The 18,129-nt window shown below is 49.2% G+C and overlaps 1 protein-coding gene across 1 annotated transcript in view; it reads left to right on the plus strand.

Annotated features, from left to right (window-relative positions):
• LAPTM4B (lysosomal protein transmembrane 4 beta) overlaps window positions 1–18,129 on the plus strand; it is a 761,683-nt gene that overhangs the window by 98,558 nt on the left and 644,996 nt on the right. The gene's annotated exons all lie outside the window — the stretch shown is intronic.

Below are 18,129 nucleotides of genomic sequence, written 5' to 3' on the forward strand. Positions count from 1 at the left end.
TAATGTAGTTGTAGAACCCTTGTGTAGCTCCTGTTCTCTGGCCCTAACCCAAGCCAGGGAGCATCCATTCCGGGCCTAGATCAGGGGCAGTTCCCATGCAAACCACCACCCTCATGCACCAGCCCACTTGGTAGGGAGGTGCGCAGCAAACTGCTAAAATAAAATCTCTGTTAACAGGAAATGGGCTAGATCCAAAAGGGGACCCCTCTTCATTTAATAAAACCACTTAAACCTTTTTATTTAACTTTAGTGGGTTCCAACTGACTGAGAACCTGCTACGGCAGCTCACCCTCCCTTGGGGGGGGGGGTCTCAGCGACTCTTGGGGTGAGTTTGGCGCACCAGTCCCCCGACCTAAACTCGGGTACCATCCACATGGTGTGTGAGGACAGAGGATGGCCTCTGTGGGTGGTTCCATCTCGTTAGGCCGCCACACTATCCTGCAACCTCATGTCAGAGTACCTCAGCTCTTACCCCATATTTTAAATAATGGCCATCTTTATATATTGTCCTACCCCTACTTAAGACTTAACCCTACTTAGCATTCCATCTAACACTTAACACTTACCCCAAAAACTACTCTCATCCCTACATAACAGTACTGAAATATGTACATTTCCATAGTTCTGGGTCTCCCCACTTTTTCTGAACCACACTCCTTATGGCAAATTTAAATTTCACCAACACCACGAACAACAATTAGTTTTCTTTTGCAATTTTACCTTTAATTCATTCACCATATAATATTGGCAAGCACTTAAAAACTGACGCGTTCCACCCCCTCACAGGCTTCATCTGAATCCACCTTTTCAGTGTGTATCTTCACAATATATACAAACGTTTTTAGTCCTTAATTTGTTTCATCACTCTGTCTGTTTCACATGCATTGCTTTGACCATTAATGGCAGCCATCATGTAACATTTTACACAACCCATAGCCATTCATTGCATTGCATTGCATCACCATTTCCATTTTTTGTGTTTCTCTATTCGCATTACAATTTGGTATTCATTGTATCTTCAGCAGTTCCACATTTACGGCTTTTCATAACAATATGCATGATGCTTTTGAACATTATTGTGATTGCATTTCTTAACCTTCCTTCTTCAAGGTATTTTAGCTCTGCAATATACATTATGATTGCTCTTTTGCTTGTTACATAATAAAGTGCATAGTGTTTTATTAACATAATTCACAATTATTTGACCTACACATTAATCTGCATGATGGTAAAAACATGATAGATTGACTTAGAACATGTAAAATACATAAAATGCTATGTCAAATGGGGGAATTGCTTCACAGTACCTTGATGTCTGTCTCTGGTGGCGCTGTCTCCGTGCTGGCTGGTGAAGGGCTGATCCGGATGGCAAAGCTGGATGGTGACTGATGGGTGCTGGTTGCAGACTGGGGTCTGTCCCCTGATGACACGTAATGAGGCCCTGGCCCCTCTTCTTTCTTCAGGGTGGCCCCATCCACCACGTGGGGCCACCTGTACGCACTGCGCATCCCGCACACTTTAAAAAGTCCTGGGCAGCCCCCGAAGCGAATGGGGTTCCGCCCACGCTTGCTGCCACACCCCGCAGCATTGTCCTTCTTCTGGGTGGGCCCGGACATCATGACCGCACCCGCTGTGCCATTTTGGAATCAGGCGGCATGCCATGGAGCCGCCGCCGCGATAACCAGCGCAACTCGTAGCCATGTTGAGGTCATGCAGCATCCCCATGGCAACAGGGGACGCCACTGTGATCACAGCTGTGGGCTTCTTCTGGCCTGACCCTTCAGCAATCCATCGTTAGATGCAGGGCGCGGGCTGCTCCGGTAGGTGGCCTGGGCTTTCTTCCCCGGGCAACAGGGTTTCCTCCTTCCCTCCTCTTGATCCTCGTTGGCCGACGAGGTGGAGCGGGCTTCACTGCTCTGCTCTTCTCGCTTCACGCTGCCCGGGCCAGAACATGTCGCCAGAACACCAGCGCCTCCTGTTGGAAGAAGTTCAGGTCCTGCTGGAAAAGGGTGCTATTGAAGTCGTCCACCTTCTCCAGGTAAAAAAGGTATTTATTTATTCAATGTACTTCCTTGTACCCAAAAAGGATCTCACCATTCGCCCTGTTTTAGGCATGCATCCTGCACACAAATTGTCAAACCTCAAAAGTTCAGGATGATATCTCTTTGGGAAGTAATCCCGCTGCTGCGACAGGGGCATTACATGACCACATTGGACATGAAAGATGCATACTTTCATATTTCAATGTTGCCAGCGCACAGAAAGTATCTCAGGTTCACATTAGAGGACGCCCACTATCAGTTCAAGGCTCTTCCCTTTGGTGTTGCCTCAGCCCCAAGGGTATTAACAAAGGTACTGGTGGTAGCGGTGGCCCACCTGCACAGGCAGTCCATCCTCGTATATCCCTACCTCGACGACTGGCTCATAACAAGGGATTCGTTGGACACATGCCTGATGATGAATACCCATAATACATTCTATCTCCTCTTCAACCTAGGATTCTCGATCAACGACAAGAAATCGAGCCTGGCCCCCAGCCAAGTCACAGTGTCTGGGGACACTAATTCGGACAGAACACAAGCTCATCTTCCTCTCCAACGAGAGGGTACAAAACATGCTGTTCTAGATCCCTCACTATGTAGCCAGTTATGAGCAAACCATTCGCAAGGCCATGCAGCTGCTGGGGATGATGGCTTCCTGTGTCTTCCTAGTTCCTCATGCCTGTCTGTGCATGCACCCCATGCAAGAGAGACTCTCAAGCCAATGGTGACAGGTCAGTGGGACGATCTAGTGGTTGTTTGGACAGCCCTCGTTCAGTCTCTGCAGTGGTGGTGAAGGGAAAACCTTCTGCAGGAGAAAATCTTCACCACCCCTGCAGTAGAAGCCACTCTCACTACAGATGCACCTCTGTCAGGGTGGGGGGCTCACCTCCTTCAACAGACAGCGCACGCAGTGTGGTCCCCATCAGTAGAGTCCAATCAAATCGACCTATTGGAACTGCTAGCAGTGTTTAAGGCCCTGAAGACTTTCAAGGCACACCTCCAGGGGAAAACAGTCCTAGTTCTCACGTACAGTACCACAGCCATGTATTACCTGAACAAACAGGGGGGCACACACTCTCTGGGGCTGTCCAGACCATGCCAGAACATCTGGAAGTGGGCACTCAAACACATGGTCCTCCTCTCACAACATGTTCCAGGAGAACTCAATCTTCTGGCAGATGGACTCAGCAGAATCTGTCTACCCGTAGAGCACGAGTGGCGGCTACAAGAGGACATTTTACTCAACGTCTTTGCAGAATGGGCCTTCCCAGAAATCAACCTGTTTGCTACTAGGGAAAACACCCAATGCACAGACTATGCCTCCAGATACCCACAGAACCGCTCTGACGGGAACGGTCTCTGGATAACATGGTCCAGGAGATTTGCCTACACCCCCCCACCCTATTACCCTTCTCAACAGGATAGTGCACAAGATGCACCAGGAGACCTTGGTGTATTATACACAAACTACGCTGACAACGTCCAAATCCTCATTCCCCTCTCTGGTGTGTACAAAGAAGACTCCCGAATGATCAACAAAATATACGCCACTATACAGTCCTGGACTGCGTCCAACTACCTTTGCCTCAACGAGGACAAGACAGAGATACTGCTCGTGGGCTCACCTGAGATGCTAAAAGAACTCAGCCCACAATTCTCCTCATTCCGGATAGATGGTATCCAAATCCCGATCTCTGAGGTGGTTAAAACGATTGGGGTACATCTGGATTCCTCCCTTTCCCTCAACAAATAAGTCAATTTGATCGCATCCTCAGTTGCCTACACGGCAAAATTCATCAGTGCAGCCAGACAATTCCTTACGACAGAGAGCTGCATGACCATTGCCATAGCAATAACTGGTGCTAGACTGGACTACTGTAACGTTTTATTTGCGAGAACCTCTAAACAGAACTTAACCAAAATACATATTATCCAGAGCAATGCACTATGCGTGGCACAGAACATGCCAAAAAAGTACCACATCACAGCAGCTAGAAAAAAGGCGCACTGGCTCCCGATCCGATTATTTTCAAAACCCTCTCCATCACGTGTAAATGTCTGAGCAAAACTGCCTTACAATACCTATCACAAAAAATAGTAAGACCCAAGTCTAACAGACCAGTAAGCCCCATCTACGCCCACAGACTTGTTCTACCTTAAGTCAAAAAAGGGAATTTTGCATCACTGTTGTAAGTTTATTTGGAAAGTCTGCAGAATATTATCTTCACAAGCCAGGGGTTCTAGACCAGGAAAAGGAGGAAATAAAACTCATGTTTGTTAATCGAGCTCTTTTCGCATTCACAATGCTGGCAAATAGTGTAGCCTTACAGACAGAGGGAGGGGTTATTATCACAGGACAATGACCCGCCCTAAAGTTATGGCCGAGGCAAAGCCGAGTGCTATGAGTTGGGTAAAGGTAATTATCGCAAGAGATAATTACCTCTGCTAAAGTAGAAAATGCTGTTTAAATTGGTTTTTCCCCCCGAGTGCCAAGGCCTTTTTGGGTGATTTTGGTATTTTGCCATTCAATGCCTTCTAACGTTTTCTGTTTCATTAACCCCTTAAGTGCCAAGGACGAGGTATCTCATCCTTGGCAACAGGGAGTTAATCTCAAGGATGAGATACCTCGCCATTGGCACTAAAGGGGTTAATAGTGGGTAAAGTAAATACTCAACCATTGTTAGGAAATGAAATGTGATTTTATTTTGAAATATTAAAAAAAGGTTGTTTTCATAGGTTCAGCATTTTAATTGCAAACGTGGTTGGACTGGAAACGTCTTACATTTAGGTGGTGTACTATAAAACTCGATCCTACTTATTCCATCATTCTTCCATGTGCTCTTAGATTCAAGAATCAACTACTCATTATTCGTGGGTGACACGATCCTAGATATTGTAGGTCAACCTAGTACCAATCAATATACACATTCATTATGTCGGAACTGAATACAGTTGAACAGTATCAACTTTTTTCCTATCCATATGAATATATTTTACATTTAAATGAAATGCAATACACTCCAATGTGATTGATCAAGTACAATTTAATATACAATTACATATAATTGGTTGTGTATTTCACACATATTTGGCCTACGCATGTTTCACACAGTGGAGTGTTGCCATAGCACACGCACTGTTATGGGCTTCTTCAGGGCCTTCTTTTTATTGCAACTGTTTTAAATTTCCAAAGAAAAATGAAAAAGTATTGACAAACAAAAGACAACAAAAAAAGGAATATTAGTTGTAAAAGTACAGAGCGCAAGCATACTCCAAGTTAGATCTTTATTCTTGTAATGTAAAATAGAACAGTTTCTCTGTAAGAAAGTGAAAGCTTTTTCATGTTTTCTTTCTCATTGCTGCATTAGATCAGATCTTACACTTAAAAAAATAATTAAAAAAGATCGCCCCAGAGTGGGAGTAGCTTGCTAAAGGAAATCTTGCCTCGATATTGCATGGTTGATTCCATGTCTGCTCTCGAAGACAGGATATTCAAAATGCAATCAACCAGTAGTTATTGACTGCAATCCGAACATTGTTATTGGCTGAGAGGAGATAAATAATGACTTCCAATAATAAGGTATATTGCTCAGACAATGTAGGATAGAGGTGAGTGCCTGGCTGATACTCGAACACACAATGACGTAATCAGTGATTCACTTTCTCATTGACAGTAACACAAGGTAATGCATGACAAAGGTGCCCCTCGCTATAGTTTTGCTCTGCTGTGATTGCTGCTCCTGGAGGTCCTCCACTGTGATTTTGCTCCTAGGTATCCCCCAGCTGTGATTTATTGTCATGTGTTTCCCCACTGTGATCTGCACTATATATCGTCCCTACTGTCGTCTCTGGGGAGTTTCCCAGTGTGACCTGGCTCATACTTCCACCCCTACGAGGACACCTGCAAGACTACACCGAATGGGATACTCCAAGTGCCCAATGGGGGAATCAGCCACATGTTCCCCCTCATCAATATCCCCAAACTCTACTTTGCACATTCTACTACACACATCCACCAAGCTACCAAGTCAAATAAATCAACCACCCTCCCAAATCAGCAGAACTGTACATTGCTGTGCTCTGAAGCACCTCACACAAATCGCTTACAGCACACACTTGCCCACAGAACATCCAACCTCCATGCATCAACTCAACATTAAGCTATTTAGCATTTTCCCTCTGTCCATACTAGCCACGTGCTATCTCCCTCTAGTGCAGGTCTTTTAGAGTCAAGAGCCTATGCAATGGCAGCAGAGTGCGGTATAAAACCCAACCAATAGCATCGTTCTGGGCATCCATCCTTTCATCTTCAGTACCAATGCAGCTCTGGCAGAGGCTGGCGGTACACATTTCCATTCATTAACTCTCCCCAGTTGGTTTTGTGAGACCAACTTCAACATATCCCATGTATGGATAAGGTAGATTGGATAGCCACATAAGTGGTTGCCCATGTCTTGTGCTCACTGCTGACCGCTTCTTTGCCTCAGTCGATTCTGCACAGGGCGGGGACCAAAATACACTCCAAACAGGTACCGCTTATATTGTAATGCACAGCAGTGCACCAGATAGCAGCCTTCCACACATCAATCTTCTCAAAAAAATCCTCAAATGCTGGGGGCATACACACCCGTCAGATACTATGACTGCATACTAAGGGCACACTGAGGTGATGGGGGGGGGGCTGTCCATGAGACAGGCTTAGAGCCCTGGTTTCACAATGAGGAGTATTCCTTTGTTCATTTATTGTTCCAAAAACATTTAGGGAGAAGTTTGTTTGAAGTTCTCTCTGAAATTAACGCATCTCTTCCCAGTTATTTCACTATAAGAGCCATGTAAAGGCGAAGAGTTAAGTCGGATCCAAGAACCCTTGTTCCATGCAGTTTTTCTTAGTGATTCACAGAGCATCATTATGGAAGGTTAGCGGACGCTGCCGAAAAGCATATGGCCCGGTCGTGCATATAGTCGAGCTTTTCGTTCATCTCCCTGCTTTTTTGTTTTTTGTCAGTCAAATTCAGTTTTGCTTTGCTTCCAAAATGGCTGCCTTACATTCCCGGCGCGTGGAGGTTGGAGCATTGACGTCTGATTGGAATGCAGAGCACATTGTAGTTAAGTTGGCATTGGTTGTAAATTGGATAAAGCGGATGCATCAGAGGTTAATGGAGCAGCAAGGATGGCTGCCAAAAAACACTCCTCCCTTGACAAAGTACATGCAGAGGATGTTAATGTGCCTGGTGCAGTCCAGGAATAATGTTAAGTACATCTGAAGATTGTGAAGGTAATGGGAAGAAGGCCCATTTAAAGAGAACATTTGGGAAATAATTGGACTAAAAGGTTGCTAGTAACGATCCTTGGTGTCTGTGTCATATTAAAGGAAGGCGCCTCCTCCTGTTTTGCAATTGAGTTTTACGAATGCCAATAAAAAGCAGGAAAGCAGTCCAGCAGGATTTTGACAATATCCCTGATAATATGCAAAGTTAAGAAAAATGATACACAACTACACTGTTGCCTTAAAAGGAGTGCATTTAGCATAATGAAGCTGTTGGAATGCCACGCCCACATGGAATTTAAGAAGAATGACTGGCTGAAAGGGGAAGTCCTTATTTAGAGCACACTCAGAAATGGGATCAGAGTCTGAGATCTACATTACAATGCGGGCACGAGAAACTCTGCAAAGAGGGAATGCACACAAAGCGTGTAGAGTACCTGCAGGCTGGGATGCCATGAGAGGCATTGTGTCGCAAATTAAACTAAGCTCCCGCCATCTTGTGTTATTTTCGGCTACTGAGCCAGGGTTTGTCGGGGGGGGGGGGCAGTACCCCCAAAAGTGAAGAAAGGGTGGGTAAGGACTAGAGTCCTGCAGATACGCGAAGATAGGCTGTAGCCTAGAAACAAAGGCACTGAACACCTAGGGCAGGGCGTGCAATCAAGAGAAGCACCTTTTGGTTGCCAGTTGGGGTGCAGGCAGTGTTGGGGGTCTCAGGATGCCCCCACGCGTGCCCGTGAGCCCCTCCACCTACAGACCTCACGCAGGACACGTCCGTGTGTTTCGGGCTCCCCGGTCGCTCTGTCGCGGCCGGGAACGCCCCGTTTATTTAAGCCGCACGCGGCGACGTGCAACGTCACGCCGCCGCGTGCGCACACCCTCACGGGGCAACGCCACACTCCTCCTTTTTCCGGGAGGAACAACAATAGCACACACTTCTAGATATTGCACTGCACACAAAACAACAATTGAAAACTCAGAGCCCATGCCCCTTTAATGTCAGCCACCCGAGTCCCCTCACTCCGGAACACAATCAATCGGTCCTAGCACATAGTCACTGAGGTAGGCAGGTTTCCCTCGCCCAGCCCTCTGGGGGTACCTCCCGCCTACCTCCACCGCAGGACTTCCCATTGTTCCAGTCCCTCGATCTGGCGACCCCAAGAGTTCCCCCCGGGGGGTGTCTTCATCCGGGAGGTCCGTCTCATCCGGGTCCGGCGGGAGTTCGGCTTGAGAGTCACCCAGCTTCTTAAAGAAACTCACATTCCGAGTGACGGCCGATTTCCCATCCGAGGCCGTCACCATTGACCCTTTTACTGCAACCACATCCAGTGGCTCCGGTTCATACAGGAGCGAGAGCTTGCCATGAGGATGCCGGTTCCGGATCAGTACTTCGTCACCCGGTTCCAGCCGCTGTGGACGGAGACCCCGCCTGATATTTTCTTGGAGTGTCCTTGTCTGTCGCTCCGCATCCACCCGTTGATCGTCTATCACGCCGGGCTCCTTTTCTCGTACCTCCGGCAGGAGGCCTCGGGGGCATCGTCGGAATAAAACATCTGCCGGGGCAACCCCCGTCGAGGCGTGTGGGGTGGTGCGGTATACCCTCAGGAATTGGTATAGTGCCCGCTGGAGGGGCTGGCCCTGCCCTTGGGCTATTCGGAATGTTTTATTCAGTGTTCTCATCAGCCGCTCTGCGTCCCCGTTTGCACGGGGCCACAGCGGGGATACCTTCCTGTGTGACACTCCGCAGCTCTCCAGGAACTCCAAGAACCATGCGCTCTGGAATGGGGACCCATTGTCCGAGCATAGGGTTACTGGAAACCCATGGGTGGCAAAAATCTTCTCCACTGCTCCCACCACGTGCTCAAACGCCACTGACTCGACGAACTCTACCTCGGGGTATCGGGAGTATTCCTCCACAATGGCCAGGAAGTGGGTGCCCACAGCTGTGGATCCAAAGTCCGCTGGCCCACGATCTCCCACGGCCGGGTCCCTCGTGGCATTACCTCGATCTCAGGTTCCCGCTGGACCGGGGAGGCCGCCTGGCACCACACGCAGGCCGCCACGAAGTCGTCCACCTTCCTTTCTAGCTCGGGAAACCACACCTTCAGCCTCAGTCTCGCCTTCGTCTTGGCGGCTCCTTGGTGTCCCTGGTGTGCCAGATTGATGACCTCATTGACTTTGGAGCCCGGCACCACCAGGCGATCGCCCCGCAGCAGAAGGCCTGACTCCGAGAAGGACAGCTCGTCCTTCACTTTCCAGAGTTGCTCGAGGGTCACTTTGGCCTCTTGAGTGCGCCCCGCCACCAGCTCCAGCACGGACTTCCAGGATCCCGACCGCATTGAGCTCCTCAATATGCGGAAGCACTCGTCGTTGGCCGCGGCAGCCTCCAGTTCGGGTAGCGGCATTGCGTTGGGAGTGGCACCCTCTACCACCATTCTGATGTGGTCGTCGGCTTCTTCGGCGCAGGAGTCTCGCACTGATCCTCCACCACCTTCCGGGTGTCGGGACAGGTAGTCGGCCGCATTGTTGGCACCCGGCCGGTAGATCAGGGTGACGCCATATTCCAAGAGGGCAAGCATCCACCTCTCGATTCTGGCCGGCGGCTTCGATGATGATCCAGCCATTATCGGGAGCAGCGGCTTATGGTCCGTCACCACCGTTACAGGTCTTCCCAGCACATACAGCCGAAAGTGCCGACAGCCCCACAGGACGGCCAGGGCTTCGCGTTCTATCTGGGAGTATCTCTGTTCGGTTTCGGAGAGGGCTTTGCTGGCGTAGGCCACTGGTCTGATCCCTCCATCTCGGCCCACTTGAGTGAGCACAGCTCCCAGACCGAACGGGCTCGCGTCCACCACAATTTCAGACTCAAGGGCCGGGTCAAAGAAGGCCACGGTATCATCTGCTGTCAGGGCGCCCTTGATGTCCTCGAACGCCGACTGCTCCAACGGGCCCCACTGCCAGGCTGTATCCTTCTTTGTCAGGGCCCTTAGTGGCTCCGACCTCGAGGCCAGGTTCCGGATGAAGCGCCCGCAGTATGTCACCATACCCAGGAAGCTTCGCACGTCCGATGCCGACTCAGGCGGTCGCGCCGTCTTGATGTCACGGACCTTCTTCGGGTCCGGCGATACACCGCCCTCCTTGAATATTAACCCAAAGAACTCAATGGTCGGGCGTAGGAATTTGCACTTGTCCTTGTGGAGGGTGAGCCCCAGCGACTGCAGCCTCTCGAGGGTCTTGGCAAGACGTTTCAGATGGTCCAGCTCAGTCTTGGCGAAGACCAGAATATCGTCACTAATGTTGAGGACGCCCTCCAGATCTGCGAGGGCGCCTCGAATTATGTTTTGAAACACTTCGGCTGCTGATGATACTCCGAAGCTCAGCCGCTTGTATCGATAGAGCCCCCTGTGAGTAGTGAAGGTCGTGATGTAGCGGGACTCTGGGTGGAGGACAACTTGATGGTATCCGGCTCGTAGGTCCAACTTGGAGAAGAACCTGGCCCCCTGCACTTCTGCAATTATGTCGTCGATGGTCGGGGTCAAGTGCCGTTCTCTCCTGATGGCCTTGTTGGGCAACCTCTTGTCCACACAGATCCGGACAGAGTCCGGCTGTTTCGGTTTCCTCGCCACTACGATGGGGGACACCCAGGGTGTTGGGCCCTCCACCTTCTCGATTATGTCCAGGTTCACCAGGTTGTCTAGTTCCTTGTCAACCTGGTCCCTCAGATGAAAAGGGATCCTCCTATGTTTCAGAGCCACCGGCTGCACCGACTCATCAATGTGGAGCCTCACCGGGTCACCATTCATTCTCCCAATCCCCTTAAATATGGCAGCATACTTGTCCAGCAGGTCGTTTATGTCCTCTAGGTAGACTGAGTATGCGAAACCCACGATGCCAAGAGCCTCCGCTGCCGCACAACTCAACAGAGTGTTGCTGCTCACTGGAGTCACGTAGAAGCGGGCCTTGATCATGGACCCGCCATGCTCCACCTTTGCAATGAACGCACCATCCAGTGGCAAGGGCTCCCGCCCCCCAAATGCAAAGATGCGGGCTCTCGGCGTTGCCAGACTCGGTGGTGGTTTGAGCGCGGCATAATGTCATCTCGCCATTACATTGACTGATGCCCCAGTGTCGACCAGCACCGGGACAGGCGAGCAGTTCACTTCCACGACGCATCTCGGCTGTCTCCTGCTCCTCATTTTGAGGACTTCCATGCTGGAGACGAAGAAAATGTTTTCCTCGTTCTCCTCCTCAGCTTCCTCCGCCGGCGCATCCTCTTCCGCCTGCTCCACCTGAGATACATTGGGCGGGCGATTCTGGCGAGGAGTCCACAGTCGAGGTTGTCCTCTCGGAATCAGTACAGGTAGGGTCGCCCTACACACCCTCGAGAAATGGTCGGGTATCCCGCAGTGTCCACAGATCTTCCCTATTGCCATACACTCAGATGAGTGGGGGAGGTCATAGCCGCACTTTTGGCATGACTCCACGGGTTTTCCTGCTCTGTCTCTGAGAGCTCCACCGGGCCTTCGCACCCCTCTGCCGCCCCGCCAGACGGTGCACACCTCTTCAGGCCGCGCGGTGCGGGATCCGGCTTCCATTTTGTTGGCACGGGCCTCGGCCACCTCATGACACCGCCCCAGCTCCAGAATGCGGGGTAGGGTAAGGCCGGGCTCTCTCAGGACCTGCCGCCTCAGTTTGCCCGATGAACAAGCCTGGATTAGCATGGTCCGCATCATGTCCTCCGCATCCCCCCACGCACACCCTTGGGAGAGGTGGCGCAGGCGACCATAGAAGGTGTCGAGAGTCTCATCCTCCTTTTGCCTGGCCGACAGCATGACGAATCTCTCGTAATCCACGTTGGCAAGGGGGATGAAGTGTGCGAGGAGAGCGGCTTTGGCTTGGTCGTAGGAGTTGTCCACCGGAGTCAGTGATTCAAATATCTCTTGGACGGCGACTCCGGCTGAATACAACATAGTAGCCACCATACTATCATTGTCCGTCACCTGGGTGGCCCGGAAGTACATGTCCAGGCGTCCGATCCATCTTCTCCACCGGGGGCCCAGGCTGGACGGGGGACCCGCAGTGTCGAATTCTGGAATGGGCTGCAGGGCCGCTTGCGCCCTGGCCTGGGCCATGGCCAGAGATAGGGGGTGGTTGAGCGCCCTGTAAGACCCCAGGCCCTGGCTGATTCGGGGGAGCAGCGGCACCTACCGCGGGTCTTGGCAGTCCAGACGTCACAAGTTGTGGGGGTGGCTGTGGGGGATTCTGCCGAAATAGATCTGCCAAGCCTTCGTCCTGTGAATCCTCCGAGGTCGTGGCAGCCGCACCCTCCAGGGCGCCGATATCACTCATAGGCCCAAGCGCACAGGCACCCTCGTTCCAGTCCTGAGGGCCGCAACTTGGACCTCTCCCCACACTGCCACCACCCTCGTGATAATGAAGGGGTTAAAGAAGCTTTCTTGAACCGGAGGTTCCAAAAATTGAGCTTGAAAAATGGAGTGGGCTGAGAAGGCCCAGCCACCTCAGTCCGTCTCCCAGCTACTACACGACGTCAGAGACCCAAAATTGGTCAAAACATCAAAACCCAGGCATGGGCCTGCAGGTTAGGCTGCCTGCAGTCAGCATATCCAAAAATTTGGCTCCGATCACCTTCCGACTCCAAACCGGAGCTCCTGGAAGTTCCGCAACCACGTGTGCAAAATGGCCACCAGCCGCGTGTATGGTCCGCGGCCATGGCGTGAGACGAAACATTAGCAGATGTTCCGACGTATGGAAAAATTATCCTGGATGACTCTCACCGCCGGGCTTGGGCGTCCAGTATCACTCGTCGCCACTGTTGGGGGTCTCAGGATGCCCCCACACGTGCCCGTGAGCCCCTCCACCTACAGACCTCACGCAGGACACGTCCGTGTGTTTCGGGCTCCCCGGTCGCTCTGTCGCGGCCGGGAACGCCCCGTTTATTTAAGCCGCACGCGGCGACGTGCAACGTCACGCAGCCGCGTGCGCACACCCTTACGGGGCAACGCCACAGGCAGTATGGTTGACGGGTCTCAGCAATGTCTGGGGAAATTCTAGCTTTCTGAGGAAGTTATTATTAAAGGGCCTCACTCTGAAAGCTCATAGGAAGGAGCAGGAGTGGAACTATGTATCAGGGCTCTAAGCACTAACAAGGAAATAATAAAATTCAGTATCCTCTATTGATGTAGCAGGTACAGAACATTGAATACCTCCTGAAATAAGAACCTGCACACCGGTGACCAATATGGCACACGGGACAATATAGGGATGTAACAAAGGAAAGGGACAGAGTTTGCCTTCTGGGTAACCGTAATTCGAACCCTGAACAAAGTCCTTGACACAAGTGAGGGCAAGAACAATAACACAAACCTCCAAAGAGCATTGCAGGAAAAGTACAGGAAGGCAAAGTAAGCAAAGGTTAAACATAGAAAACGGATCACAAAATCATTAGCAAGAGTATTGCAAACTAGAAGCAAAGGTGCTGAGGACTGGGACTAGGGACTGGAATCTGTTGTCTAGAATTAAGGGAACTACAGATTGAATTATAGATTGGGTTATGGAAGCTAGAAACTAGGATCAAGGAAACTCCAAGCTGAAACTACAGACTCGCATGAATGTGAATGCAGCCAGAGGGCTAAGGGGCTGCAGGGCAGAGAAGAAAGGTGTGTTCGTGCTACCCGGCACAGAAAAGGAGCAGCAGGGCAGAGAACAAGGAGATGAAGGCAGGCAACACGGGCCATGGAACTGGATCAGGTTCTGACAACGACAGCAACATTGCTCCTGGCTGCATGCAGAAATGCTGTGCTGAAACAGACTAACTGGCTGCACCTGGAAATCCACAGCTGCCTAAAATCTTGGGGAGGAAGGATAGCTCGGGGGCAATGAGTTTGTCTTGGAAGCAAGACAACGCAGTGCAACACAGGTTCGAATCCCGATCCTGTGCTTAGAAACCACTCGCTGGTATAGAGCACGTTATAAATGAACAATAAAATGAAATAAAAAATCTTCGTCCTAGCTTTCTGAACCTTGGAAAGGGAAAGAAGGTGGGTTGGTCTTATGGGGATTATAGTTCTCAAAATATGATGTAGAAATTATTATTATTATGGTATTTATTGAGCGTGGACCTAGCTCCGAGAAGCAACAGAGCACTTTAGAGCGGTATACAACAATGCAGCTGCATAACAGAACGTTTTTCAGAGGTAACAGAACCGATATACAGCAGGGTGGGGTGGTAGGATACAGAGGGACACAGAGGAGGGCTACAGCTGTACTGGTGGGGAGGAGAGGGGCAGGCAGCGTCTAGTGAGTCAGGTGGCACGACAGACGACATTATGGCATAGGTGAAATATGGTTGCATGTGATTTAATCGAATCCCAAAACAACTAATGAAATTTCAACGAATACAAAACAACTAATAGCTAAATAACACATTTCTTTTTCATTGTTTTTGGGGCGCCCCCCCCCAAGCCCCATTTTGTTTTTTTGCTAATACTTTCCCCCACCCCAAAACCATTATTCCCACTCCCAACCTCATTTCTAGTTTTTTCCCAAATTAGTTATTTTCGTTTTTGTTGTTTTTTTATTCATCGTAATTTCATTAGTTATTTTAGATTCAATATAATCACTGCATACCGTGAATTATCCAGGTTTTCTAAACCACCAACCAGTGCATTATGGGACCTTTCATTTGTGCAGTCCAAAGAGCTCTTTTTCAATACTTATCAAAGGGAACACATAGTCTGCAATATACATGAAGAAGGTTTAGGATGGAATTTGGTGTTGTATTAGGATCCCTAGCTATTCTGCAGAGGGGTCCTTGTAGTATCCTAGTCTTGACAGGATGTCCCTCCGTGCCGCACATAGATGCTAAAACAAGAAGGAAAAGAGACCAATCCACCTCTCAGAGCACCGCGGGGGGCAATACTTTTATAGTACCACCAAAAAGTCCAAAACCACATATACGTTTCAAATTTACAGTTTTTTAAAGTGGTGCACTGGACATATTTGAAAATGAGGTTGTTGGAACCCTTGATAGATGAGGGAATAGCAGGAAACTCCACAGTAGAGCACCTCTGTTTCACACTGACCACTTGAGAAACTGAAACTGACTAAGGGTATGGTCAGGAGTCCTAATGTCAGAAGACATAGATTCAGTGGTGCAAGACGCTGGAGCGTGCTCATGGACTGCCGGACATTGATCAATATGTTCCGAGTTCAGGTTTTCCAACTTCTATCTATTAGTCTTTATCTGTTTACCGGTTTCTTTTCCTGGCCTTATCATGCTATTGCCTATGGATAGAATGTCAGATCCTGGTCCCTGCGACTCATGGTCTGTTGAAATGTAACCTTTTTGCAAGATTTTGGTAATACGAGTAGAGAGATCATCAGTTTCTCTTCTCATGTCCAAGGCCTTCCGCTGCACGCTCTCTGACTCTATTTTATTTTCCAGGCCCCAATGGTCAGTCTCGGGTTTGGCACTGATACTACATGCTGCAACAGAGAGTCTACCATGGGTGGTAGACATTGGGTTACAGCCAAGGAATCCTAAAGTCTATCCTGTCTTTTGAACGCAGGTTCTCTCCTTTGAACTAACTGCAGGTCACTGGATATTTTGTACTTTGGTAGAAGTGTTGTCGACGAGCTTCGGGGGATTGGGCAGCCAACCAAGCTGATCTAGAGCAAGCAACATTTTCTGCAGAGATCCCATTTATTATTTTTGCATGTCTCCCAAGATGTGGGGAGCAATATTGATCGAATTCACATGGGGATTCTTAGTTTGTTCTGAGAAAGGAACATGGTTGCGCAGGCTCTAAGAGGCAAGTACAACAGTGGCACAAGACTCTGATATTGATGTGTGTTTTACTGGCAGCATTAAAGGCCTTAGACTGCTGCATACCTGCCAAATGGTGCAAAGGAGCTAGGGAAACCCATTCATCCAATATTAAGCCCCTTGCTGAATATACTTGCCTTTTTCCTGGAGCTCGTTTCAGCTCATCTGCTCAAACACGGTTGTATATATCAAAAGATTTACCCTGAGAAAAGGCAATAATAACCTTAACTTTTCTTAACTTTTGAATTGAAGAAATTGGCTTATTTTCAAGAATCCCCTGATTGACCCATATTTGATGTGCCTGGACAGAAATGGCCCTCCATCTACGGAGCGCCTGAAGGATCTCACAAAGGACTGCATCCTACTCACCTCATGTGATCAAGGTAGCAATAGTTTGGTGTAAAACAAATGTTTTACATTTTGGCAACGGAGACTAAGATACCCGAGCGCTTGCACCCAATTGAGTAAAGGTCTAAATGGCAGCAAGTAACCAGGTAACTGTGTGTTGTGGGTATTTTGCCTGATACTCTGCTAGGACAAGGACACACAATTACACAAATACAATCACACTGTGCACGATGTCTACCTAGTTCATGCGTAATTGCATATAATGTATTGAACTCACGGTCAGCCTAACACGTGTTTCGAGCCGTGCTCTTCCTCCGAGGCTTGAATGCTTGTCTGTTCCATAAATTGTCAATTGGCGTTTTGCCTGTATACTAAGTGCCCTGCTAGCCTTTCGGCTCTCTGACGCATTACCAGGTCCTTGAACTTAGTTGCCGCAATTGCGAAGGATACTGAGAATATTATATACAGGCAAACCGCCAATTGACAATTTATGGAACATGTGTTAGGCTGACCTTGAGTTCAATAAATTGTATGCAATTACGCATGAACTACCTAGACATCATGCGCAGTGTGACTGTTTTATGTAATAGTGTAAAACAAAGCCTAAAGTTGACTTCACAAGACAATTTAATGGGGAAGACATTGAGAACTTTATTTATATACGATGTAGCTCCGAAAATCTCTCTTAGACAACCAAAACTCATGTGATTAGACCATTATTCACTTAAATATCTGATAAACACCTTGAATGTGGACAAATGGTCACTGCTCCTTGAGCTACTCTTCTCGGTACAGAGGCTTAGAATTTAAAGCAGCTTCCATGTGTCCCCTGCACAGAGACAATTCCCCTGGCTTCAGGAGGAAAATGAAAGATTCTCTTCTGCGCTCTGTGACGTACCCTCCTTAGTCAGCAGACACACAGAAGTGAGTCTGTTTTGGTAGCTGTATTTTTATTGGCAACTAGCAAAATGTACCCGTACTCCACACAGGTTCTGTAGACAGGTGCAGGGTGGATGGGATGCGAGAGAAACGCAGAACCAGTCCAGGGCTGAAGAGTGGTGTGGGGGGCGGAGGTTGGCAGCAAGAGGAGCCCAGAATCAGTCTTTGGATGGAGAAGGATATGGATTCCAGGAATCAAACTCAGGAGTGTTGTGGGGTGCCCTACATTTAATGGAAACCTCAGAAAATAAATGACAACTCACATACCAGACCTTTTCTGACTGAGTGAGGCATCCAGCATGGGGGCAAGAATGCCCTGGCCCCAAAAGGCAATATTTCAAGTTAGCCAATCACATGGTTGCTGGGGACCAACGTTGAGGGTCCCTGACAAGTGTCTGGGGTGAGGCTGGAACACATAAAGGGCATCCTGAAGAATTGGGGGGACAAGGTATACAATGGCTTGGTCCCCTCCATACCGGCAATGATGGAACCGGGTTCAAGTAGCCTTGGTTTCCATTCTGGACCACCTTCCAGGTTGCCATCTGGGCCTGTCACGTGCTCCCTGGAAACAAATGCCCAGAGTCCCCAGTCCACCTTGATGTGTGGAGTGAGGCTGGACTGCCGAAAGGGCACCCTGAACCAAAGGGGGACAGGCAGAGGGAAGGGCCTGGTACCTTCAACACTGCTGATCA

The sequence above is a fragment of the Ambystoma mexicanum genome, chromosome 5q (genome assembly GCF_040938575.1).
Source record: "Ambystoma mexicanum isolate Mex_15411 chromosome 5q, UKY_AmexF1_1, whole genome shotgun sequence".
NCBI classification, from domain to species: domain Eukaryota; kingdom Metazoa; phylum Chordata; class Amphibia; order Caudata; family Ambystomatidae; genus Ambystoma; species Ambystoma mexicanum.